We start from the raw sequence: 26826 nt of genomic DNA, 5'->3' as shown, positions 1-26826 counted from the left end.
AGAAGCCACATCACATTCGATCATTGTGTTGTCAGAGACTCCTCTCGGCTCTGTTTAAGTTAAACAAGCAAACACATTTATTGTATGTATGTGTTGTGTATCTTCACCAGGACTGCTGCATATACAGAGGTTGGGGGACAAATTGCAGGGGTCCACTCTGCTTCCATCCTGGATTCCAGCAACTGATCACAGGTAGTCAGACTTGGTAGCAAGAGCCTTTTCTCTCCTTGGCTGTGAGCCATTCTGTACTAAAGGATTGATTTATAGTAGAACTATATATCTACTGCACAGCACCTATAGAGCCCTCCCTGGTATCCCAAACTTCATCTCGTTCTGTCCCTTATGAGCAACTACTTGGAAGCTATGACTAGTTGTCTAGATAGCGTTGGTCTTTGTAGGCTTGGTCCCTTCCTATGTTTTCCTCTTCACCTCTCTGGGACCATTTCCCCTCAGCCTCTGAGTTCCTGAAGTGACTCCATCCAGTAGGTGCCCCATAGTGTATTGGATTGCCAAACACCAAGGTCTTCCACCTGATCCTTCTGTATCCATCACACTAGTCAGCAGGATAGATACACAATAGGCATGGGGATACACAATAGCACTTGCCTGCTGGCTGGTATTTTACTCATATCAGTACCCATGCTGTTGTGGGCCACTTATATGCTTCCTTTTATGTTGGGTGGCCTTTATATCATGGACCTGGAAAAGGCAACCTTCTACTATGATACTTGGGTAGAGAGGAGGGGAGTTTTCCAGAAACCAGGAAACAACAGTGTGAAAGTCAGTAAAAGAAACTTTTCTAACTAGTACTTGACAACTGAAACCATTTCCTGCTTACCAGGAGTCTTAGAACTATCTCTATGCATCTCTGACTTCCCATCTTGGGTTGTGTGTTTGTGTACGTACATGCACTGCTGGATTTCTGCTATCTAGTTATTGTGTGAGGCCTTTCAGTGCCTGTTCCGCGAACCTGTATTTCAGCAACACATGGAATGGAAGTGGTAATGTTCTTTTTCTTTAATATGTGTACAATTGTAAGCACTCCCCATTTCCCTTGGTATCCCTGGTAATATGACCCCCTCATTATTCCACATTCTTCCTCTTCTTTTTCTTGTCTTTCTTTTCCTTTGTTCCTCCCTCCCCTCCCTTCTTCTCTCCCTTCCTCCTTCCCTCTTTTCTTTCCTCCCTTCCTTCCTTCTTTTCTCTCTCCCTTCTTCCTCCTTTCTTAAAACACCCCCACTAAAGTTCTGCAAATAAGAGATCAAATGCTCAGCACTATTGAGTTTCCTGAGAGACCAGGGACAAGGATGGGGAAAGACGGGTATGCATGTGTAAACGGCAAAGAAAAATAAGTGAAAAACAGAAAGATGAGCCCTAGCTACTCCTGTCTATGGGTTTTGTTTTGTGCTTGAGATAGGTCTCACTATGTAGCCTAGGCTGGCTTTGAACTCATGAACCTCCTGGATGCTTGGATTCCAGGTCTACACTACCACAACCAAAACTGGTTTGTTTACTTTTCAGTGTTTTTTAAAGGAAGGATTCATGTTAATATTAGTATTGGGTTGAAAAATATTAATGATGAATGTTGGGGAAACACCATGCTTATGAAACTTAGCATGGCTCAAGACATTCACAAATCACCACTGTCGCTTAGCCTTAAAGCTACAAGTTAATACTTTTAGCATAGCCGTTCAGAGTTAGGCTGGTATAGTGGTTTGAATATGCTTAGCCTAGGGAGTGTCACTACTAGAAAGTGTGGCCTTGTTGGAGTACCTTGTTGGGGGACTTGGGTCACTGTTGTGGTGGGTTTTGAGACCCTCCTTCTATCTGCTTAGAAGACAGTCTTGTCCTGGCTGCCTTCCAGTCAAGATGTAGAACTCTTGGTGTTTCTAGTACCATGCCTCCCTTCATGTTACCACTCTTCCTGCTATGATGATAATGAATTAAACCTCCAAAACTGTAAGCCAGACCTAGTTTTCCTTTATAAGAATTGTTGGTCATGGTGTCTCTTCACAGCAATAAAACCATAAAACAGCTGGACTTATGCGGTTATCGGTCTATATTGTGGTGACTAAGGGAGTACTACCCCTTGCTTGTTGCTGGTCTGGGGAGCTATCTAACAAGCATGTTCGACTCAAGGAAATGTGGCACAAATGTTATCCTCAAGGATCTTCCTGTCCTGTTGGGAAAACAAGCATTAGGAATGTAGTGAAAATGTCTGGTGGAGTACCATCAGGATGCTACCATTTGTAGCACAGATTGAAACTGAAGGTGTTAAGAAAAGTCCCATGAAGGAGGCAGACTTTGGGCCCGATTTCAAGACAGGCAGGATGTTTGCACATCAAAGATTATTCTGTTCCTCACCAATTGGGCATCTCTCTATGTGCCTCTCTACTGACACTACAGCTCTTCGATTATTCTGTTCCTCACCAATTGGGCATCTCTCTATGTGCCTCTCTACTGACACTACAGCTCTTCGCAAGGCAGTCATGCAGTTAGCAATCACCCAGCACCTCCTGTATTATAACACACATGAGCCATTGTATTCCAAGTGATGAAGAAATGCAGCCCCTTTGCTCTTGAGGAGGCAGACCTGTAAACAATTATGCCTCGATGACATCATGCTAGAATGGAAGTCTGGGGAAGGAGGCAGCACCTGGGAGAGTTGAAGACAGCTTCAGATGCCTGTTGATGCTTCATCTGCAATTGAATATGAATGAGGAGTTTTTCTGGGGGACAAGAATGAAGGAGGAGCAATAGGAGGCATCCCAAATAGAAAGGATAGGCAGCAGCAGCAGTACAGATTTTAGAGATGTCAAAATTTGGGTAAGGCAGAAACAGCATAAAAAAAAAATAGTGTACCCTTTACTAGCAACAAACTCCCAAATCTGCTACTACAGCTGTTGGTACTGTACTGGAGTGGTTTGTGGAATGTGTGTGATATCCTGCTGCCACCCCTCCCCCTTTTCTTTAAGTAGGGTCTCTATTAAATGTCTGGACCTTACCAAGTAGACTATAGGCTGGCAAATGATCTTCAGAGAGTCTTCTATCTCTGCCTTTGCTGTCTCTGGGCCAAGTGTGTGTCATACCTGGGTTCTTTCACATGGGTTCTGGGAGTTGTATTTGGACTCTTGGAGGTGCTTACTGAGTCATCTCCCTGGCTCTTGGAATGCTGTGTGTGTGTGTGTGTGTGTGTGTGGGTGGGTGCACATGTGTGTACTGACTGGTGCATGTGCAGAAATATGCATGTTGAGCACAGAGAGTGATGGGGAATGTCTTCTTCCACTGTTCCACACCTTACAATTGAGGCATGTCTCTGGTCTGAACACTGAGAGAATTAATTTAGTTAGTCTATCTGGGCAGTTCCCTTTGGGGGTCCTCTGTGTCTGCCTACAGGGTTCTGAGATTGGATGTGTCATCCCTGTTTGACATTCTCCTAAATGCAAAGGATCCAAACTCTAATCCTGCTACTTGTGTAGCAATTACAAACTGAACCATCTCCCCAGCCGCTCTTCCCTGCAATGCTTTTAAATGAGTCTTTTTGCAAAAAGGATTTATTTATTTAATGTATATGAGTACACAGTAGCCCTCTTCAGACTCATCAGAAGAGGGCATCAGATCTTATTACAGATGGTTGTGAGCCACCATGTGGTTGCTGAGAATTGAACTCAGGACCTCTGGAAGAGCAATCAGTGCTCTTAACCACTGAGCCATCTCTCTAGCTTAAATGAGTCCTTACAGAAAAAATTTGGGTTTACGTCAAACAGGATGATAGGACAGAGATTTCTCCTACAGCCTTGCTCATAATATCATGAACTTCTCCCATTATCAGAACTCCCCAACCACAAGGGTATACTATGACCACCCTTACTCCATGGTTTTTGCCAGGATTCTCTGTTGTATGCTGTGTGGGTTTGGATAAGCACAGGCCATGTATCAGCCTTCCCAGTCAAACTAAAATGGCACACAACTGCTTTCCTGTTAGAATGCCTTTGGCTCCTCTGTGCTCTGCTGTTCATCCATCTTTCCTGACAACAAGCATATGACATCATATGTCACTGGGAATATGCAAATTAAAAGTTCACCGTTCCCAGGGGAGCCAGTGATCTTTTTTGCCTTCATGGTTCTAACTTCCAGAATGTCATATAGTTGGAATCATACATGATGTAGCCTTTTCAGATTGGCTTATTTCACTTGGTAATATGCACTTAAGGGTTTTTTTAAAGCCCCCCATCCCCGTTGTTGTTGCAGCTTGATAGCTCATTTTGTTTTAGCACTGAATAATCTCTCTCTTTCTGGGTGTATCACTGTTTATCCCTTCATCTACAGAAAGGCTTCTAGGTTGCTTCCAAGTTTCGCCAATTATGAACAAAGCTGCTGTAAACATTTGTGTGCCGGTTTCTGTATGGACGGAAGTTTTAACACCCTTTGGTAAATACTGAGGAGGGCAATTGCTGGATCATATGGTTAAGACTATGTTTAGTTCTACAAGAAGCTGCCAAACTGCCTTCTCACATGGCTGCGCCATCATGTGCTTACACTCCGAATGATAGCTATTGTTCTCTTCTTTTGCAGTAGCATTTTGGCATTGAGTTCCAGACTTTGACCATTCTAACAGGAAGGCAGAAGTATCCCATTTTAATTTGCACATTCCCAATGACTTATGGTGTCTTATACTTGTTTGCCACCCGTGTGTCTTTAGTGAGATGTCTGTTAACATCTTTGGATCACTTTAAATTGTTCATTCTGTATTGCTGCATTTTACTAATTTGCTTGTTGATTTCCCATAACATTTTTTTATCGGATGTGTCTTTTGCAGATATTTTCTACTGCCTGTGGCTTATCCATCCATTGTCTCAATAGAGACTTTCTCAGATTAGAAGTTTTTCTTTTTAACAGAGCCCAGCTTACAGATTATGTCTTTCGCTGGGTTGTGCTTTTGGTGTTATTACTAAAATGTCACTACTAAATCTTAGGTCATGTAGATATTCTCCTGTATTATCTCCAAGGAGCTCTGTAGTTCCTGTGATTCTTCATGTTACAATTGGGGGGTTCCCAGTATCCATCTGAATCAAGGATGATAAGGGTCTAAACTAGGGGATTTCCCAAAGGTTGAAACAAGTTATATATGGAAGTTAAGAAGGTGGATACATAGGACTGACTGTAGCTTCAAGAAGGTTCTGTCTGGGCAAATGCCCAAGTCTGTAAGTTTAGCAAAAAGCTGGCTTGGCAAATTTTATCAAATATAATAAAAGGACAAGAAAAGTTTGAGATTTTGGGAGATGAGAACATTTAGACATACCAAGACATTTGAGACATTTGACATTAGGGAAAGGCCTAATAGACCATTGAACATAAAGGCTTGCAACTTAGAAGAGATGTCTAAAGATGTAGAAATAAGAAATATGTAGTATCTCAGGTGCCTGAAGTCTTAGAAAATAATGTCCATAATGCAAGAACAGGAGGAAAGGATATGCAATAAGAAAAGAGAAGACTATCCACAATAGTCTTGGAAGCAGTCATTATGGGGTAGGCGAATGAAGCTGAACCAGAATTAGCAGTTCCGGAAGGGAACTAGTAGAGAGTGATGTCATAGAAACCAAGAGATAAAGGGCTGTGGAGATAGCTCATTTGGTAAAATATTTGCACTGCAACTATGAGGACCAGAATCTGATGTCCAATATTCATATAAATAGCCCAGCAAGCAGTGTGGGCCTATAATCCAGGCACAAGGGAAACAAACAGGAGGATCCCCAGGTCTTGCTTAATAGCCAGTCTAGTCCATTGGTGAGTACCAGGTTCAGCAAGAGACCCTGCCTTAAACATAAGATGGAGAGCTATTGAGGAGCCTGATTGCTGGTCTTCTTCGGCCTCTACACTGGCACACACAGAGACAAGTACACGTGTGCTCACACAGGTGCACATATATACCCATACCACTCTCCACACCTCAACGCTGACACACAGCCCTGCCACACTGATCAAGACAGGAGAAGCCAGCAGTGTCAAGAGCATTCAGGAAACATTCTGGAGGCAGAGGCTGAAGGATTACCCCGAGCTTGAGGCCAGCCTGGACTATGGAATGAGCTTCCCATTAGTCAGGATACAGTATGAGATCCTGCCTCAAAACAAATCAAAGTCCAAAAGAACTTCCAAACACGTACGTTGTTAGTAGCTTCAGTAAGATAGTGATACACATGATACGCATGATACACATTATACACATGATACACATGTGGTGGTGGTTTGTTTTAGTCAGTTCTCCCTTTAACTAAGAGCCCAGAGTGATAAAAGCAACACACACACACACACACACACACACAATCTTTCTTAGAATTTCCTCCTCACAGTCAGGGATTTAACACAGAGCATGGCATCTAAAGAATGCAATGAAAACAGCAGCTACCCCTCACTGTTTATTCTGGTAAGAATTCCTTCAGGTATGCTGGACTTGCCTTGGACATCTTTAGGAGACATAGCAGAGCTAGTTTCGGGATAGGCTGTACTTGTTCATGGTTGGCTTTGGAGTTGGAAACAGCAGAGGGGGGCCTGGTGCTAGCAGCTTCCTAATGATGGTGTCTTCTGACTCAGACGACTCCCTAGAACCTAAAGCTCCCTGTGGGAGCAGCTCCCTTTGGGTGCTCTGTACTGAAGCAGAGCTTCGGAACTCTCTCCTAAAAATGCACACAAGGACTTGTCCTCATACATTCCTTATGGTACTGTAAGCCTGTTACTAAAATGCAAAAGTTATTCCTGTTTAACTAGAGTGGACATTGTTCTTGCACTTTGACAGTAACCAGCAGAGGGTCTAAGAACATAGATTTTGGAGTTGGTGTGAAATTGGCTTTATTGAGAGCCTTGGGTGGATTTACAGGGAAAAGATTCCAGACGCTGAAAATTCCTGTAGTTCCAACAAACTACCAATGCCTGCTGCCCCGGCTCATCCTATCCTCCTCTTAACACAGGATTAATTCCTTCGAGTACAAAAGCATCTGTTACCATGTCCTAAGTAGGGTAATACACTGACTACTGAGAAAAGTACACTTAAGACAAATGGTCGGTTAATGGAAATGATGGGAATAAATTTGCATTTCATTATTTAAAAAATAGACTTAATTTTTTCTCCTTAATTTATTATTATGAAAAATTGCTCAAAGATGACCTCTGTTTACATTTCTAAATATATACATAAAACTTAATGCTACATAAAAAATTTTCCTGACTTTATTATTGGCCTTTTTCTGTGCTACTGAATGCATCTCAGAAATGTGAATTTTAATGGCTATATATTATTGAATTATACAGATAAATCATAATTTGTCTAATCTACTCCTGTAAGTTGATCAGTTTTTAACATCACAATTAGAAGCAGTAGTGCCATAGATTAGTGTACTGGGCACAAATATTCTTGGAAATGGCTGTACTGGAGGGTAGGAAATAACACAGAGAGGAGGCCTGCCAAGGAGACGCCAAGTTTAAGATGTTCTTAAGTCCTCAGGAAGTGAGGCCACTTGAGGAAGGAGTGAGGGGACAGAAAACAGGCACAGGCATTTATAAACTCATTTCTCAGTTTGCTCTTTGCTTAACAAGACTCAGAAATATTCCTGCTTGAAGAACTCCTTATAAGGAAATTTCCCTCATCGCACACACACACAAATAAGGTCAGTGGCTTTGATCCAATTAATTCTTTAAGCACTTTATCTTACTTGAGATCATGTAATGGTGTGTGTGTGTGTGTGTGTGTGCATGTTTTAATATAGTGGCCTAAATATAAGCCTGATAAGAACAATCTTGATTTAAGCCATAACAGAAACCTAGCCTTTCACACAACAGTGTACTGTTAGAGCTCATGTCTGGATGAGGGCACATTTATCTTTCTTTGGCTGATCCAGCCCAGGTAGTGAAACTTTCGGGAGCTTACTCAAACATGAAGTGTGCATCTGTTGGTGCATGGGCAGGTGGTAGTTCTCGCTAGCAGGATTAGGTCAGCCTAGAACAAGCCTATGACAGGGCCTGGGAGGAAGGCCGAAGCAAGAGGCTTTTAGTCCACGGGAGATCTCCAAGTTTCATTCACTCAATGCCTGCTGCAGGCTGGAGCATTAAGAGCCTTGTTTAAAAAAAAAAAAAGCTATTAGCCTCTTCTCGACAAAAGCGAGGCATTTGCTGCTTACATTCTAGGTTCCTTCAGTTCATACGTATTTCTGGCCCAACATTGCTAGAATCAGCAATTTCACTGAGCAATATCCTAAAGAGGCCATTGGATCTGCCCATCTCCCCATTTGCAGATTAGTGTTGGAGAGGAAACAGAACACTTTCACTAATATTTTCTTAAGTAATTTATTAAAAGCAAAGGAATAAACCACACAGGGTTTTCTGCAAATGTTTGATGATGAGAAGTGGAGATGGTTTGAAGTTTACAATGCATCCCAGGCCCTGCAGGTTAGGATGCACTTTTGTCAGGATTGTAATTGATGCTTCATAAGCCAATTTTCTTAAGCGAATTTAAAAGCCATGGTGATGGAAAGGCTGTGAGAAGTTGTAATGTAGCCTATTCGCCTATATATAACATCCTCATTTACAAAGATGCCTTACTTAGATCCATTACCAAAAAAATGAGTTTCCCACCACTAGACACATCCTACGATTAAGATGCGGAGTACAGAAATTCAGATGTTATTTAAGGAAATACGCCTTTCATTTCAAGCTGGTTCTGTGACAAACAGAGCTGAGCAGTGTCACACATTTCGTGCCATTCTGTGGCTCTTATGTAGTTACAGATCTGGCTAGAAGATGTTTACAGGCACCAGCATCAGGAAAACTTGGAAAACATCATAAACTTGGCTTTGAGCATTTTCTAGCTTAATGCCACTTTGCTAAAATGCTACACATTCAGAGAAAACTAAGTGCAATACTCTAAACAAAAATCAGCTAACCAAAATAGGTTGTTTAGTTGTTTCTCCTTTGCAATGGGAAGTATATTACATCTGATCTACACACTCACAAAGATGTTATCCAGAGAGGAATACGCACACTTGTTCAAAGCATTATTTTTGAAGTGTTTGTTTTCTCTAATTTGATTTCAGTAATTTTGTCAAATAACTGGGTACTCAGCTTATAGACTAGCACAGAACATCTGCTAGCCTAGAAAATACAGCAAATAATCTATCTTAAAAATAACACTGGAGCAAGCTTTTAACCATCCTGTGCCCACATTTCCTTTCTTTCCTTGCAAATAGTGCAAGTTAAAACAGAAATTCTTGAAGTCTCTGCTAGCTTGGATCCACTTACGTTTGGGAAAGTTCTGTAGCATGGAGTTTCCATATATACCTTCTCGTGCACACCTCATTACACAGGAATTGTGCATAGGTGGTTATGATTTTATAGCTGAGTGACAAAGAGAGCCACATAATCTGTAATCTGTTCTGTATTATGAAACCATAAACTATTTACTGTGATTTAAGCATGAAATCTTATGCTAGCACTCTCCATGTACTAGCTGTATGTACCCTGGGTCATGGCACCTTCATAACCTGAACTATCTCTGTTATGATTGTCTTTGCAGAAAATAAATTCAGACATCTCCTGCCAGCTCTGTTTGTGTCTGGGCATAAGATATAGTTACCATAGAAACCATGATTGTGGATACAATTTTACAAATTTGGCTCCATCTCTCTGATGCACGTGTGCATGCCTCTGTGTGTGTGTGTGTGTGTGTGTGTGTGTGTGTGTGTACATGACCATATAAGTGCCTTGCCAATAAGCTTTAAGAGCAAATTCTGGCTCTGTGTCTTTAATTAAAGAGCCAGACACTATTTCTCATTTCCTTTCCCCCATCTGTCTGCCTACAAATGCAGATATTGAAACACTTGGCTGAAATGTCAATTCACAGTAGAAAGGACAAAAGTCTGATGAACAGATCGGGGGTTGGGGGGTAGGGGAGGGGAATGAAGAAAAGCATTTCTTAAGAAACCCGCTGATCACCTGTACTGTGTTCCCCAAGGGCACAGAGTGTAGGGATTTGGCAGTGTTCAAACAGTCTAGGTACATACTAGTGAATAGCATTTATTTACTTAACTTTATTTATAATTATTTCTCGGATCTTTAATGTGGATTACCTATTTCTAGCTGTTTCATTTCCCAGTATCCTGTGATGGGCCCTTTATTCATTCAAAAAGAAAGAAAGTTGACCCTCAAATGTGTCCAAATATCAAGTTAGATCAGGTATTTATATTACTGATTCTGACTTCAGCTGATAAAGGGTTTCCTTTCATCAAAACTTCTAGCACAGTTCATATATGTTTTCACTGATTACGATGAAACATGTAAATACATGTGCATTTTCAGCTCTTTCTTCATAGTGTTGACTCTTTCTGTTTCTGTCAGTGGGCAAGTTCTGGTCACTTCCTATACCATTACTAGAAAGGAAGGGCCCTTTAGGACAGTCTGTTAGCCTTTCCACCTCAGCCTCATTCACACATGGGGAACTGAGATGGAAGATCTACTTAAGTGGCTTGCCCTGGCTTTGAACAGAGGTGTGTCTGGCTCCAAAAGCAGCATTCATTTGGCTTACAACACTGCCTCCTATTTTGGGCAGGGAGTATCATACTTAAAATTTTCCTTTTTTCAAATGAAGGACCAAGACCAGAGACCAGATCCCTTCAACAAACCTTTGGAAGGAGAAACGAGAAGGAGACAGGAACTGGTGGCTATTTGCAAGCACTTGATTTATCATGATTGTCCTAGCCATAATCACAAGCAAAAGTAGCCTAGTAATACTCATTTTACAAAGCTGCAAGAAATCATATATGCACATGTTGCTTGTTTCATACAAGCAATTTTAATAAGGCACTATATTTTATAAAGTAGCCTAATTTATAGACAAATCTGTAGGTTATAAGTGGGTACTGGCCTATTAACTAATACAAGAACTCATACTGGAAGCTACATGCATGCTGGGACAGGGCCTGAGATATCACACACACACACACACACACACACACACACACACACACACACACCGCTATTAATTATTGAGTTAATGAAATAGAAGCCATCACCTTAGAGGAAGCTAACGGATCAGATTAGTAGATTCTATAACAATTAGTTAGATTTTTGAACCAAACATGTTAAATAGTAGAAAAGAAACTACCAACATGTGTTTCTTTTATCTTTATGTGTGTGATGTGCATGCATGTTTGTGTATATGCATACATGATTATGTACGTGTCTCATGGTATACATGTGGAAGTCAGAGGAAATCAGTTCTCGACACCCAACTTGTTTTGAGACTGTGTCTTTTTGTCCTTCCCTGCTTGCATCTGTCATGCTGGCTGGCCCGCAAGCTTGTGTAGATCCCATCTCTGTCCCTCATCCTGCCATTGGAGTGCTGCTGCAGTTACAGACATGTGCACCAGCTTTTGGTAGGCTCTGGGGATTTGAACTCAGGTCTTTCGCTTGTGTGGCAAGCCCTTTACCTACTGAGCCATCTCCCCCAGCTATAACAACATGTTTTGAAGAAGGCTTTACCCTTATGAGCTATGCTCCATGCCATGTTTTATTTGACCAGTTTCATTTTTTTCCCATATCCATTTAAAAGTAACAAACAATGAATTACACACCTTCTTATCCAGATTTCAACTTGGCTCTGAAGTACTAATTAAAATGACCAGGATTCTTAATTATGTAATTGATATAAGTGACAGATCTGCATGTGATCCAAATAATTTAAGCCAGTGGGGGAAGTTTTCCTAATGGACAAGTTACTTAATACACTGGGCATGGTACCATGGCTCTGAATGGCTACCAGAGAGTATCTAATTAATTAATAAAGTCATATTCATCTGACCACTAATGCTGGACTGAGGCCTTTTCTACTGAATTCATAGTAATCAAGTTATTTTGTGACTGACCCCTATCCAATGAGTTCAAGTACTAGAGAAATGAAGGAGGATAGGATGAAGTGGAAGGAAGAGTTACCCAGAAGGACTCAGAAAATGGTTGTTTTTATGGCAAAATGTAGCTAGAAAAATATACCAAAACAAAATACAAACATGCACAGGCAACTCTGTAGTTCAGAAGAAAAAAACCAACCAGTATATAACATTGTCAATTACTTGGTCCGCTATTCAAGGCCTTTACTAACCAACAATAACTCCCTTTGCAACTCTGTCTTGCTCACTTAATAATTTGATCGCATCACAAATGTTCTGGATGTTGGGAATATCTTTTCTGCCTAGGTAGTTCTCTCCCTGATCACCTTAATGCCATAAACATTTAGAGCAGTGGTTCTCAACCTGTGGGTCGTGACCCCTTGGGAGGTTGAACGATCCTTTCACAGGAGTCACCCAAGACCATTGAAAAACACACATATTTACATTATGATTTATAACAGTAGCAGGATTAAAATATGAAGTAACAACAAAAATAATTTTACAGTGGGAGCGGGGTCACCACAACATGAGAAACTGTATTAACTGGACATAGTATTAGGAAGGCTATGGAGGCTCATCAAGAGTTGGATAGATGAATGAACACAGCAACAGAAGTGGCCACAGCTATCCACATCCATCTTAAAGGCACAAAAACTGGTAGAACATTAATGGCTCATGAAAACTGGGTCTACAGAAGTTAGATCAATGAACACTGATGCACAGACAAGGCAGCCTGGAAAGGGAGGTGGAGATTAGGAAAGGAAAAATAAAAACCTCCCGAGAAGAAGGCTAAAGATGCAAAGGAGAATAGGAATTATGGGCTCTGCTTCTGCGGCCCAGCCCAGCTCTGAGCGCACAGGTAATTCCTGTCCTAAATTTTCCTCCCCTTATCAAATTCTTCAGTCCATCAGAACACTCAACTCCTGTACCAGGCTAGGAAATATGGACTTCGTTCTTCTGATTAGAAGCAGACATCATCTCAGTTTCAATGTCTTTAAAATGTGATTATTTTAAGTCAACATTTAAAGTTAGATTTGATATAATCATTTAATTGGGCATTGATTCATCTACACAGAACTCATTACTGAATTCTTCAATTTCACCAACATAATTTCCTTCCAAATTATCTTTTATCTAGATGCTGGAAGTCCAAGTGCTATGAAAACTTTGCCAAAATAAAAGGCTTTTAGATTGCTAATGCTGGCTACACACAGACCCATGGAAGATCGCTGAAGAATAGTGCATGCTTGCCAACTGCCAGATAGGACTGCTTTTCGCATAATTAATGCCATTCTTGCTGCTCAAGGACCATTTCCATCCTCTAATAATTTCCATTAATAGAGGAAGTTTCTGCAATAATTTTTGCATCTTGCAAAACCACAGTGGCTTCTAGACACCTTTTAATCAAAATAATGGCAATGGGTGAAAGGAGGATGGTTAGAGAGATTACTGGAGGTTCAGCTTGGCCACTGTTTTCAGTCTCCAAAATCTGTCCACAGGGCTCATTGTGTGTCCTGTGATTGTGTCAGTCAAACCTCTAAATTCTGATCTGATAGCTCGGAACTCTCGTGGATTTCTTCCAAAAGGAGAAATGTATATATAACTAGTATGTTAGACAATTTACCTACAAAAATAGTAAGACAAAATATTTTTTAAAGAGGAAAAGAAAAAAGATGGGCAAATGTGGAAAGAAGTTTGGTCCTGTGGAACATGCTAATCATAGAAACTGAAGCTTGCAGCAAGAGGAGGTGATGGGCCAGCTGCAAGTCATAACCTCAAACCTGACAACTCACAGCATTTTTAAAATTATGTTGTTACAAAAATCAGGAACTCAGCTCAGCATATACAATTATGCAAACAGACAGCAACAAGAACTACAACTTACATCAGTGCAAGTTTCTCTCATGAGCCAAGAGACAGTGTAGTCTGGTCGTGTCAGAGCAGCCCTTCAAGGTTGGGGTGGGAGTACTGGGGGTTGTGTCGGGTATGGTGGCATATGGGACAGATGTGAGATGGACAGGTGTGACATAGAGCTCACAGTTAATGAAGTTTCTAGGCGCCCTCTCCTGAACTTTCCTCTATCGGTTGAACAGAGAGAAATGAAGACAGTGTAGATAGAAGCAGATGCCTGCTGGGTGCCCTTTTCCGCTCTGTTCTGGAGTCACTTTCGGTGCAGTAAAAGGAAACATCACAGCCTCACTCTTCTTTGCCTAAGGTGGCTTTGAAGAACTTCACCTCAGTTGCATCTACTCACACTTGACTGGCTTTGTGCAGTCTAGCTGGCAGAGTTCGAAGGTATTACTTGGGCTAGAAGCCCCTGCCCTGTGCAGTAGCCTGGGGAGTGGGGAATGCTTTGGATGGGGACTGTGTTAGAGATCTCACTAAAGTTTGAGAACCAGCTCCATAAATTGGGCAGAGATGATATAAAAATAGTATGTGTGTTTTAATAGCTCCTGATAAATACATGAAACAGCTCCTGTCTGGGGTAAGCTGCCACTTTCTGAGGACTCTGGCAGGCACCAGAATAACCAATAATGAGACACCCCAGTAAGTCAAGGCTGACTTTCGAGTGAAGAAAGATCTCATGAACATTTGACTATGGGCTTGGCAGGACTGTACTCACACCTAATTTCTCTGAGGGATCCTTACTGATTTACAAAATCTGTCCTGTTCTAAAAATGTAATAGTTGTACTGTTCATTGTCTCTTTCCGATATAAATATAGAATGAGTGATGTGTAATCTGATACCACATGTATAAAGGATTTTTGCAGCAATAAAAGAATATTCTTCTGTCTCATCAGACTTGATGGGTACAGTTACCTTGGTCAAGAGAAAAGCAGGCATTGAGCATTCAATGTAAGACCAGCTTGCACTTCGAAGAGTAAGGCTTGGCAGGAGAGGTCAGGAAGGCAGTGCTATTCAGTACCCGCATTCTTAAAGTGTGCCCCATTCAAATGAATTACAACTAGGAAGTTCATCATGAAACTCTGAGAGAATAGCCTTGGCTTACATGGACTGTCTTTAGGACTGCTGATTGTAGGTGTGAGCCTATCCACACTACTTACTAACCACGTGGTCAAGTTAACCTTTGAGCTTTACTTTTTTTTTAAATCTGTGATTAATACTAGGACTTATTCAGATGGCCATCATGGGGACTAAACAGTATGATCCATGTAGACCACACAATATCATATGTAGTATACCTTGTGTTCAATGCAACTTTTATTGTTGCTGCAGTGACAATCCACCTGGCCTTTCTCCTGGCATGAAAAACAACCCAAGGCAATTTCTTCCCTGCCCTCTGGATTTATTTCCATAAACCTTAAATAAGCTCCAGCTAAGACATAGATCTACTAGAAGATTCTTCAGTGTTGTATAACAGTTGTATAATCTTCAACCAAGATTAAAACATTCCATCCTCCAGGACACTCCTTAAGCAAGGAGGTAAACAACTCAAATTAGGTTCAGGAAGTCCCTGAAACTGACCAGATTCACTAGGCCAATGGTTTCCTTAGATGGAAGGAAGTTGAGCTGCAAGGAAGCCTGAGGGAAGAGAAAAGCTCCAAAGAAAATTCTGGACTAGATGAAGTAGAAATGAGCTGAGCTGTCTGGAAGAGGTTTAGATCAGAATCACCAGGGAAGGACACTCTCCAACAGGTTCAGCCAGCTGCAGACTATGTAGGTGCTCCAGGCTTTCCAGCTAACCCTAACCCTCCTAACCCCTAATCCTTGCCCCTAGGCCTAACCCTTAATCCTAACTCCCATGTTGGGGTAGGCTTTGGTAATGCAGCTATATTTGAGTCATTTCTGCTCCTCTAAGTAACCCTTCACTCATTCCTCTAAGTTAATCCCAATAAAATGCATTGGTTCACCAACTTGGACTTTGGTGGTATCTGTACTATGGTCTGCTGTGGGCTCCTGATCTGGGGTGAGTAGACACCGGTGTTGCATCTTCTCAGGGAAAGTTTTGACACACAACATTCAGTGAAACTATTTCAAAACCAGCACTGGATATGGAGAGAATGAGGTCATGGAATTGCTAATTTAATAACAATTATTCTGTGTTTTAATGACATTTTTTATTCTTCATGCTTTCCTGCATCATAAGCATTTTGAGAATGAATAATCCTATCTTATTTATGCTGTAGCTCTTCTTTTTGAAGGGGGAGGTTTGTCACAGGGATTCAGTCTGTAGCCCTTGCTGGCCTGGAACCCACTGTGTAGACTACACTGGCTTAAAATGTCTTACAATCCTATTTCTGCCTTCCAAGAGCTGGGATTATGAGTGTGCACCACTGCACCCAGGCGTCTATGTCTGCCCTTTTATTTGTAATGCTTCTTTTCTGGCACACATTACATGCCCAATAAATAAAGACTAAAGTGGAGACTAAAAGAAGTAATCTTAAAGACAGGCTGTAGCCTCGGCAAGCAGAAACACATAATGCTCAAGTACCCCCAGAAAACAGACTTGGATTAATTTAGTTAATCTACCTTAAGAGGCTGATGGCATCTGGACACAATGTTCCAACTCAGGTGGGAATATTCGCTCCACAAATGAAGTCAGGAGACCATGCTTAATATGATTTATGCATTTAATAGAATCAGTGCAAAGTAGGCACTGTGTGACAATATTATGGAACTCTTTGGGCTTAAAGGTAAAAACCATGATTGTGTGTGCAGTCCTTACACTCATGGGGGAAAGGAAGACAGCAGGGCAGTTTTGTGCCCAGGCAGAGCGAGGCCACCTCCACTACAGACATCAGCTTCAGGTCCTATATTCTTGTATTCTACCATCATCACTAGTTTTGTTTTTTTAATCAGTGGAAACTCAAGCGTTCGCCCCGCAGACAAGTAGACAGCCTGTCATTGTGTTTCCAAGTCAGGAAGTAGCTTAGCATCTGTGGTCAAGGACATGCCTGTTCAAGTGCATTTTTTTTAGAGAAATGAGGAGACTACAAAAGGGAGCATCAAGGAGCAAATAGCAGGCAGATAAGACAAAGAGAAGAAAGGGGGAAAGAATCCAACACTTGAAACCATTTTCTGGTAGCAAAGAAATAAAACTCCAGCTTTGGCAGCTAAACGCCTGAAATGTTCATTGAGTGCCATGAGATAATTTCTCACACTTCAGGAGGGTTTTCATCTACTTCCTTACAGGTCTGTTCCTTATGGTCCAGAGTAGCATGCATGCTGCCTAGCAAGCCGTCTCTCTATAGACTATCTAGCACTGCTTTGCAGCAGTTCTGTGGTCTCAACTGGAGAATTGTGGTGTAATTTACAAACATCAGCCTAATGCCACTAACATCTTCAGACGTTGGCCAAAGAACATGCAGGGATCTCTACTCATCAATATAATGAAATTAAGAAAAGTGAAAATTTAGGATGGATATTGCAAAGAACTTTTTATGGTGTAATCCATTAGGATGAGGGATAATTTCCCAAGGGGGGAGTTGATTTATATGTTAGAAAATGTATCTTGCCCATTCATAACATATTTGTGACAGATGTAATGTCACATCCACCTATAAATCAGATTTACCTTCTGCTCGATGCCCCGGAGTCCATCTTACTGAAAGCTATGCTTATGGGCACTGACCTGAGAGAAATTAAAATCCAAAGGGCCCAATTACTAAAAATCTTCAATCATTGTAATTGGACTTCAGTATGGAAAATAACACCATTTTAATCCAAGTTACTAGGAAGGAAGTAGAGTGAGCTGCATCATCTCACTGTCAATTGGCTCAACATAGCCAAAGGATGCAGCTCTCAGAACATCTTCCCCAGGGACCGTGTGAAACTTGCTCTTACTTTGCAGGCAGCAAAACTGCATAAATTATACCAGCAGTGCACAAGTGAGTCCCTGACCAGATGAAGACCAATGACTTAAGCTTATAATGTTCATAGGGGAGACATCATTTTCAATTTGAGGGCCTTCCACTGGGACCAACTCATCCAAACAAAGGGTGAGCCGAGTCATCTCTCCTTGGGAACAGAGATCAAACACACCATAACTCAAAGAGCAGCGACACTCTGGCGAGTCAGGGCAGGAGAATGCAATGTGTTGGGAGGAACCAGAACAGAGACTCTCTCGTTCCATTCTTGGGAACATAGGACATGTGCTTCAAAGCTCAAAATTCTAATTATCCTGCCAGACTTTCAATGGTATTTAGTTCGGCTAATGACTGATAATACTCTGTTGCTTATCCTTGACCTTCCCACTCACTGAGAATTCCAATACCTGTCCAAATCTTACACCTTACAGGTCTCCTACTCATTGTTCAGGTCTTAATGGAAACCAAATTGAAAAATTACAAAGAGAGTGAGCTACCAAAGGGTTTGACATCCGTGCTGGTTTCCTTAGGCTTGTTGCTACGACTTTATTGGAGGCTCTCTATTTCTCCAGTCCGTCCTGTGGGTCAATACAGTAGAGTGCCAGCAGCAAGTTTACAGTCAGACGAATAAAGCACTACTTTAGTAAATACCCACCTTTACAATGACTCCCAGAAATACTTAGAAGAGTCACTGAAGCCAGACACTATTAAAAATAGGAGAGCCTGGCTAGTGCCTAAGGATAGTGAGGCTAGTGCCTCACATCAGGATAGCATGGAGCTTAGAGTCACCTCATTCATAAAGAAAATGGGTACGGCCCCCAGAAACAAACAAACAAAACAACAACTTTTTTTCTGGATCCTGTCCTCAAGTTCCCTGTTCCACTTAAATAGTGTGAATTCAAGAGACTCATTGCATCAATATTCTCAGAGACTTTAGAGGCAAACATCAAGTTATACCACACATAAATAAGATGTGATATAAATGGTTCCATCACTGTGTGGGGTTTTATCAGAATACCCACAGATCATAATATACAACACTAGTCATGCAGCTTTATCTATCCAACAGACTTACAAACAACCCTTAGCACTCATCTCAGATAGTTCTGAAATGTACCATGACACCTTTTGGGGGGCTGCCTGGCGTACTCAAATATAGAGTTGAGAACGGACATTGGTCCATTTTGCTTTCTGCTGGCTGGAACCAACTCTGAGGATGGTGACTCAAGGATGGAACATGCTGTAAAGAGAGGATGGCTTATTTATTTATAGATGGAGAGTCCATTGTGTTGCCATGGCAACATCAGAAGGGAGAAGGACATTTTCAATTATAGGGCAAGGCATCTATATAGTAGACATGGAGCCAAAAGATACGCATGAAGGGATTCTACCCTAACCTGGATATGTCCAGCTGTAGATCAGAGAGCCCATGAGCTACAATTTTAAGTCCTGAAAACCATTGCCTACCCAAAATCTGAACTTTGACAGAATATAACTATGAATAGTTTCAAAATTTTTTGAGACTTAAAAAAAAAATCTTAACTACCCCAGATTGTAAATGTAGTTTAGAAAACCAGAGATGACCACTCTAGGTAAGAATGGTGAGGCCATCTCTTCTTGTTACATTCCTTTTTCCCTCCTTTTCTTTGCTTTTCCGGTTCTTCTTTTTACTCCGAGTTCCACATAGATTCTACTTGCTTCTGCTTCTGGCCTTATTTCTTGTCACATTTGCTCACACTGCTGCTTTCTCTGATCTTCCAGATTGTCAAACACTTACCTACGGGTTCTTCTACCTTCCCCGGGGAATACCTTGCTCATTTCCTTGGCCCCAGGAACCTTTCCTGGCCATACTGTTAGACCACTGCTCCCTGACTAACTATCCCTGTGCTCCAGCTTCTTAGCCTGGTAGCTTCCTGTTCCTTTGTGGGCCAGGGTTTACTCTGAACTTGTTTATTGTCTTTTTTCCCCTCACAAACAGAGACTAACTCCACAGAGCTGGCTCTGTTTTCTCTCCCCATTATCCTGAATGATGCTGGAAGGCAATCAAGAAGCTAGCGTTTAAGAGAAACACTTATACATCACTCTTCAAAACATGCTGTCTCTTCTTATTCCTTTTCTTTCTTTTGCCTTTCTGCTTTTTGGCTCTTCATGTTCTAGAGACAAACAATAAATAAAGTGATCCAACACAAGCACTCTTTGTAAATGCCGTCCCTAGACTTCACCAGGGAGGCTGGCTCTCTTCTATTTTCCGTCTCTTAGAACATCTTACACTTAAATCTTTATCTTTGCTTTAGTTTGGTATTTATTTTTGTAAATTTGAGAATAATTCTAGTCACACAGGGCAAACCAAACCTTTTATTTTCTGTTTCTGAGTTTTAAATTGAGTGCTTAAAGCTTTTTAGAAATCTATGTTTTCAAATTATCTTGAAATGTGTCCTTTCCTTTTCACGTGCTTAATTCTCATTTATGACAAAAAAATGACTAGGTGAGCCCGGAGGGTTGTGTAATCCCAGCACTTGAGAGGTAGAGATAGGAGGGTCACACGTTCAGAGTGAGTGAGTTCCAAGTCAGCATCAGATCAAGGCCCACTGTGCTAAATAAGATCCTCTCTCAAAACAAAACCAACAACAATGAAACAAAGGAGGCAACAGAGTTAAGAGATTTAGAGAAGTGAAAAATATTAAAAAATACACTTTTATTTCTACATTTATTCTCTTGAATTAATCTATTCATTCATAAAGAGATTTTCATATACTCAAACTATCTGGTAGTTAGAAGTGTAAAACAACCCATTGCAAACTTCTCTTCAAGCTTGACTTCTGTCAGGAAGGAATGAGCAGTCCAGCCAGGCACTGGGGCATCCTGCACACCAGTCCCGGGGTTGACTTGTTTTATTTATGATCATTATTTTTTCTTCCCCCTACTTTTCTTTGGGGGAAGAAAATGCAAAAATTAAAATTTATAAATTCAAAACATCCACATCTTAAAGAGAATGTGTCTAATATTTTCCTTGAGTGAAAAAAGTGGGCAGGGCTTATTTTGCTTCCTTCCCTTAGAAATGGAAGTTGAAACAGTGATTTGTGTTATTATGACACTCATCATTTCTCTCTCTAATTTGGATGGTTTTTAATAAAGCTCCATTGATTCTACTGAAAGGAATTCCTCCTGGCAGAAGCAGAACACACACACTGATTGCTAAATACGTAGCAATTATCATATTCAGCAGCACACTTTAATATCTTATTTATAGATGTATCTATGTATAATTTGCTTTAATTAAGTTGCATTGATTTTAATGACAGGAGCGATTCTCAGGGGAGGGGGCTAGTGTCATGGCTCCTGGTCTATCATTCTTCAAGGTTCAGCCTAGCACCTTCATGGCCCTCTGTAGGCTTCAGCAAACCCACTCCAAGCCACGGAAGCTTTGGTGAAAATTTTAATGTGTCAACACTTGGAATTCACTCTTTTGATCACAGGATGGTGTGCAATGGTGTGTAGCTTTGTGCAGAGGATTGCCAGTTTCATCTTCAAATGGCTCTGCTTGTATATAATTTCATCACCATCAGAGTACTATCTATTATATGTAGACAATCATCCCCTGTGTGTAGCCAGCAATAACATTTTGGCACTGCAATGACTTGCAGCCACATTTCCTCCTGTATTGCCAACAGCATCAGGCTCCTCTCAAGGATCCTGGGAATTGATGCATTTTTGAATTCTTGATTATTTTTCACACTTCCTCCAGGTGGAAATTCTGGGGTAAAGTAGAACCAGGCACTCATAACATTTGCCCTTCCTGACACCCAAGTTTTAATGTGTGTGTGTGCGTGTGCACACATGGAGGTGGGGTGGGGAGACACATCCTAGCTTGTGAGACATAACACAAAGAAACATGAAGATGGCAAGTATATTTTTAAAGGCTCTAAAATATTACTCATCATGACCAGAAACAATTTCTCTCTCTTTCTTACTGGATGAAGATATAAACACTGCCTTTATAAATCTTTGCACCTCGGAAGGTGTCAACATTCATTTCGTATAAATTATCTGTGTTCGAATGCCAAGGCATGATCACAAAGGAAAGCTCGGGACACAGCTACGCCTGTGCATTCGCAGATTCTGGTCACCATTTTTCACTCCCTGATTATTGCTACAAGTGTTGATTAATAGTGGTGCTCACGCTGCTAGGATGCATTTCCCTGGAGGTGCAGAAAACGTTCAAGGGGGAAAAAATCAGAAAGAACGAAAGATAATAATCAAGCCACCCTTCCGCTTCTCCATAATAACCCTGCGGAGGGTGTGCAAATCATGGCTCCTGATGATCCTGCTAGCAGCTTCTGAGACATTTCACTCAGAGCGTCATCCATATGCATCAGATCGCCAATTTGTCAATCAGTTTATAAGGCAATTAAATGTTCCCTAATCCCTCTGCCTCCCTTTGGGAGAGGATAAAATGATATAAGCAGCGGGGCTCCAGGAGAAGTGTTAGGACATTTCATACCCAGTGCCTCTCCTGGGTCTCACTGCCCTGTGTGAATGCTGGAGTCTACAGCCTCCGTGACAATGAGCAAGACTGGAATTTACCAAGGCTGATTACCTTAGTACTTATTTCACTCTCATCAGTAATGCTATTGCTTTTATCCATGGAGGGAAACTAATGAATTGAATTTAGAGGCCGAGGATATTTCTTAATAAATGCAATGCCATTGGAAACAGGAAAAGCCCAGATGAAGATATGCTGGTGGGGGTGGGGAGAAGCTTGGTGTTGAGGCTGCTTAGACTTCAGCTGGATCTGAGGTCTGTTTGGAGTTGTTTAGACCTGAGGGCCTTTGACGTGAAGGCTATCAGTTTCCTTTGTCCAGCTCAGTGAGATGGTTTCCGGCTTCCTGTTTCTCTCCCTGGGTGGCTTTGCTTATCATTAATCCCGTGGTGTGTTTTTGTTCTCCTAACTCTTAATCATCTCTAATGAGGAGCAGACCAGCAATGGCCACCTTTTCAGTTTCCCTCTTGATTTAAGTGGAAAGACTAATTAGTATAAATTATGGTCAAAGATCTTGAATCCCTCCTATGAGTTGGAAGGAGGCAAGTAAGCAAGCAAGCTTATAGCATGAGATCCTCCAGCACAGAAGACACACTTAGCTCCTGGTTACAGACAGATTTGGGAATCAGGTCAGGTTTTCCATAAAGTCTTTTTTTTTTTAATGGATATAGTCTGTATGCAGGTATTACGATCTTACAATTCTGGTCATAACATTTATATTTTAACGACCCATCTCTCATCCACTCCACTGGTCCTGCACTACTTAAGTATTTGACAGTAGTGATTACCCAGGTGGTATGTGACTCTGTAGTCAGCTTTTTTTCTACCTGGGTTCATTTTTGCATTACTCAGGATTGTCTCTGTATGGACTATCCAGGAAAAAAAGACATATATGTATATATGTGTGTGTGTCTTTTAGGGTTTGCATGTGAAATACTTTGTAGGCAATTATGAAAGAAAGGGATTGACTTATGAAAGGTAATACCACATAAGACATTATTGACTCTTATCCTCCTCATTACCCCCAAGCCAGAGATGTGTTGCCCTACTCTGAATGGCTCTGGCTCCTCAAGAGTGTCAAGTGCCCCCTTCCCAAGATGGCGAAGCTCTGGCAACTACATTAATAGATTCTGAACTCAGCCACTGCACTGACCAGAGCATACTGTACCAGGAAGGAAGCAGGCAAACCAGGAAAAGGGGAATCAAACCAGAAAATAAGGAGTCACTGCATCTCTAAATCATTTTACAGCCTCTACACAGTCCTTACTATTATTACAATTGAACAGGTGCCTGTAAGATGGTGTTACATGAAAATTAAATCAATGTCCTGAAGATGCTGGTACCTACTGCTCTTTGAGAGTCCTTGTGGGTAGCAAAAAAACCAAGTCTCTTACACATGATGATATGACACTTCTCTAGACTCTATCGGCAACATCAGTGTGGCGGGGAGAAGTCAGCTGAATCTATAATGAGCTGCAGATGTAGACTTGGATGTACGGCATTTCTTTTCCATATGCTCCCATGTTCCCTTCTCCTACCTCTCACCGTGATGGAAATATGCATACCCTGCAGACAACATTTCTTATTCGCAGCAGCCCTGTTGGGTGGCACCTTCCTTTGCTTGCCTATACCAAGTTGGCAGTTGGTATAGTTTCTCTGTGATCTGGTATTATCTTTCATTTGTGCTACCAGATGGATGCCAGATGGGTAATTGTAGCCAGAACTTCTGCTCTAGGTCCACCCCAGAGCCCATGGGCAAGGGCCTGTCAGTTAGCTGACTTGAAAATGGTGCTTCAAAGAAATACTCCTCAAAACTGTATGCATCTGTTCCCTGTTCTAATGAACTTAAAAAGAAAGAATAGCAAAACCTGTGTAGACAAGCTTTATTTAACTAGATGTTATGTTACACTTGTAAGAAAACGGGGAAATGACCATAGAGTGGCTTGTGGATGTCAAACTCATTTGCAGCTAATGGCACATCCAAAAGCCACCAACGCAAACAGCCATGTCAGGAGAGAAAGTGAAGTATAATCAATATGTTCCTTTTCCTGTGATAGAATCCTACTTCCTGAAGGGCACCTTTTACAAACCGTTTTCTGAGGTTAAAAAAAATGAGGAAAAAAGTAATAAAGGAAATGCAGGCATGTTGGAAGGCCCGGTGATTCCCAGGGAACACAGATATAGCACAACGAGGCAAGGAGAAAGGTGGAGGGAGCTGGTGTTAGAACTCATCCTTAATCTGGCCCTTTCAAAGTGATGCCTCAGTTGTCACATCAGACAAGTTACATTAAAAAAAAAATACCCTGACACATTATCTGGTTGTTTCGTGTGCATTTCAGCAGTTCATTACGAAAGTTTATTTTCTAAATTAACTACAAATAAAGTGGATTTTTCCATCCATTTGCTCACATAACGCTGTCAGCTATTTTTACCCCCCTGGCAGACATCAAAGCAAATCCTTAGTCTATGCTGGGCTCTCTTGCAGGAGAAGTTATGATAAGTAGTTATGTGTTTCCTGAGGTTACTATGGAAACACTTTCTTTTCAGGTCATCCACTTACAAAGATAACATTTGCATTCAAATATGTTGGAAGTTAATTTTTTTTTTTTTTACTGTCAAGAGAGGCCATGCCATCCTACATACACAAATCTATTATTTCAAACTCCATGAACACCGATGGACTTATTCTAGAAAAATACCCTAATAAGGTGATCACCCTGTAGGTGTAATTGCTGGCCAGTCAGGTATTGAGTTGGACTGATGTCAAAGATAGTAGCCAAATTAGTGAGAAAACATTAGCATTGACCTAGCAGCTACCATTATCCATTTGTTAATTTGTGCGCTTGAGTTTGTGTCTTCACTAACATGGAAGAAACTGGAGGAGATTATCTAGCATGGGCCAGTGGGTGTACGCCTTCTCTTTGGACAATTCCAGGTGATCATGCCTCAGTTGACCCATTTGGGTAATCAAGAATTCTACCCTGTTTTTGAGGGGTAGCAAAATACTCAAGTGTGAGGTTGAGTAAAACATAGGGTTCAAATGTGCACAGGGTCTTCGTGAGTAAGTTGTGATCTGGTGGCAGGTGTGATTCATCGGTGTTTCACTTCCTGGTACACACAAGAAGTTCTGGAGAAGTACTGACCGGGCAGGGGTAACCAGGCTGGAGCAGCTGGGGCAAGGCTCTGTGGAGGAGGTGACATATGCATTGTGACTATACCTTTCTCCTAGCCTGGCTCACGGGCTCACCATCTGATTTCTCTCCTGGATCACTCACAGAGATCACAGGCTAAAATTCTAGAACCTGGCTATTTGCAGGTAACTCTAGAAAAACAAAAGCTTGTCTGTCCCTTAAGATGAAGAACTTAACAAAAGCAATTAAGTTGCCTCTTACACATCCAGTGCCATTGGCTACTTGATAGATAAAGATGAGAGGAAGAAGAAATTTGACTGGATCTGGGTGACCTTCCATTCTGAGCAAGGAAGGATTGTGAGCTTCCTCTTCCGGAGAGAGATTTGAAGGAGATGTTCATGATTTCCACAGCATTTGAAGAGTGTGCTCTCCATGAGAATGGCCTCACAGGTAAGTAGTGGGAGGAAGGCAGTTGGGATAGAGATACCACAATGAAGGTGATGTCCTTGGCCTGGCCTTTTGTATGGAACTAAAGTAAGTGGCTCTACTGACTGATCTTTAGAAGGTGTATATGACAGAAGGAGCTTGGTCACATTGTCTTTACTGTCTTGGTCTGTTATCATCTTAGAGAAGACCATTAAACAATGCCAGAGTCTACTGAAATGGAAATATTAATGGCTTGTTTTATCAGCCCCTCCAACCATCGTCCACCTATATAAAAGAAGCAAGCACTAAGTTTCTCCTTTATGGATTCTAGTCACGTACCACATTATCAAAAGCCCCAGTGTAGTCAAAAATGACTGTTCTGTCTTTTTCTTTGTCAGAGGCCAGATAATGTTCAACAAAAGGTATTGACATGATTTGTGCTAACCAATGATCCGTGCAGTGTATGTGTGTGTGTGTGTGTGTGTGTGTATGTGTGCATATGTGTTTATGTTTCCAAATAGATTGTTTAACTATCTGCTTCATTATCTTTCTAGAAGCTGTATTTCATTGCACCAAGCATATTTATCAATAAGAAATGAATGCCATCATGGGGACTGATTTCTTCAAGGTAACTTTCATTATAGTTACACTTGCTGCTTCTAACGATGGATGAGCTGGTGTCTGTGCTGTTTTATTTATAACGGAAACTTCTCCTCTGGCTTTTCCATCATTGTAAAGCCATGTGTGTCCCCAAACAAAACTGAGCTTGAAAGAGGGGTACATATGAGTACAAAAATCACTTAAAATTGCTTTACAGTTAGTGGTCACTAGTAACAAAAATTGGTCCCCCTTCTTTTCTCACATCACCCCTGAGGGTTGCACATCTCAACAGTTAGAATTGTACCGAATCTCAGTAATAACTAAGGGCAAAGGGCTAAGCAGGATTTAAAGGGCATTCCTATACATTTTT

At 41.3% G+C, this 26826-nt stretch overlaps 1 protein-coding gene across 2 annotated transcripts in view; it reads right to left on the bottom strand.

Moving 5' to 3' along the window:
- Window positions 1-26826, bottom strand: part of Pard3b (par-3 family cell polarity regulator beta) — a 1032172-nt gene that overhangs the window by 56637 nt on the left and 948709 nt on the right. The gene's annotated exons all lie outside the window — the stretch shown is intronic.

This window comes from Mus caroli, unplaced genomic scaffold (genome assembly GCF_978045245.1).
Source record: "Mus caroli unplaced genomic scaffold, Mus_caroli_1 scaffold_1, whole genome shotgun sequence".
In the NCBI taxonomy this organism is placed as follows: Eukaryota; Metazoa; Chordata; class Mammalia; order Rodentia; family Muridae; genus Mus; species Mus caroli.
The sequence above is the reverse complement of the archived record's forward strand: the minus strand, read 5'-3'. Positions and strand labels throughout refer to the sequence as shown.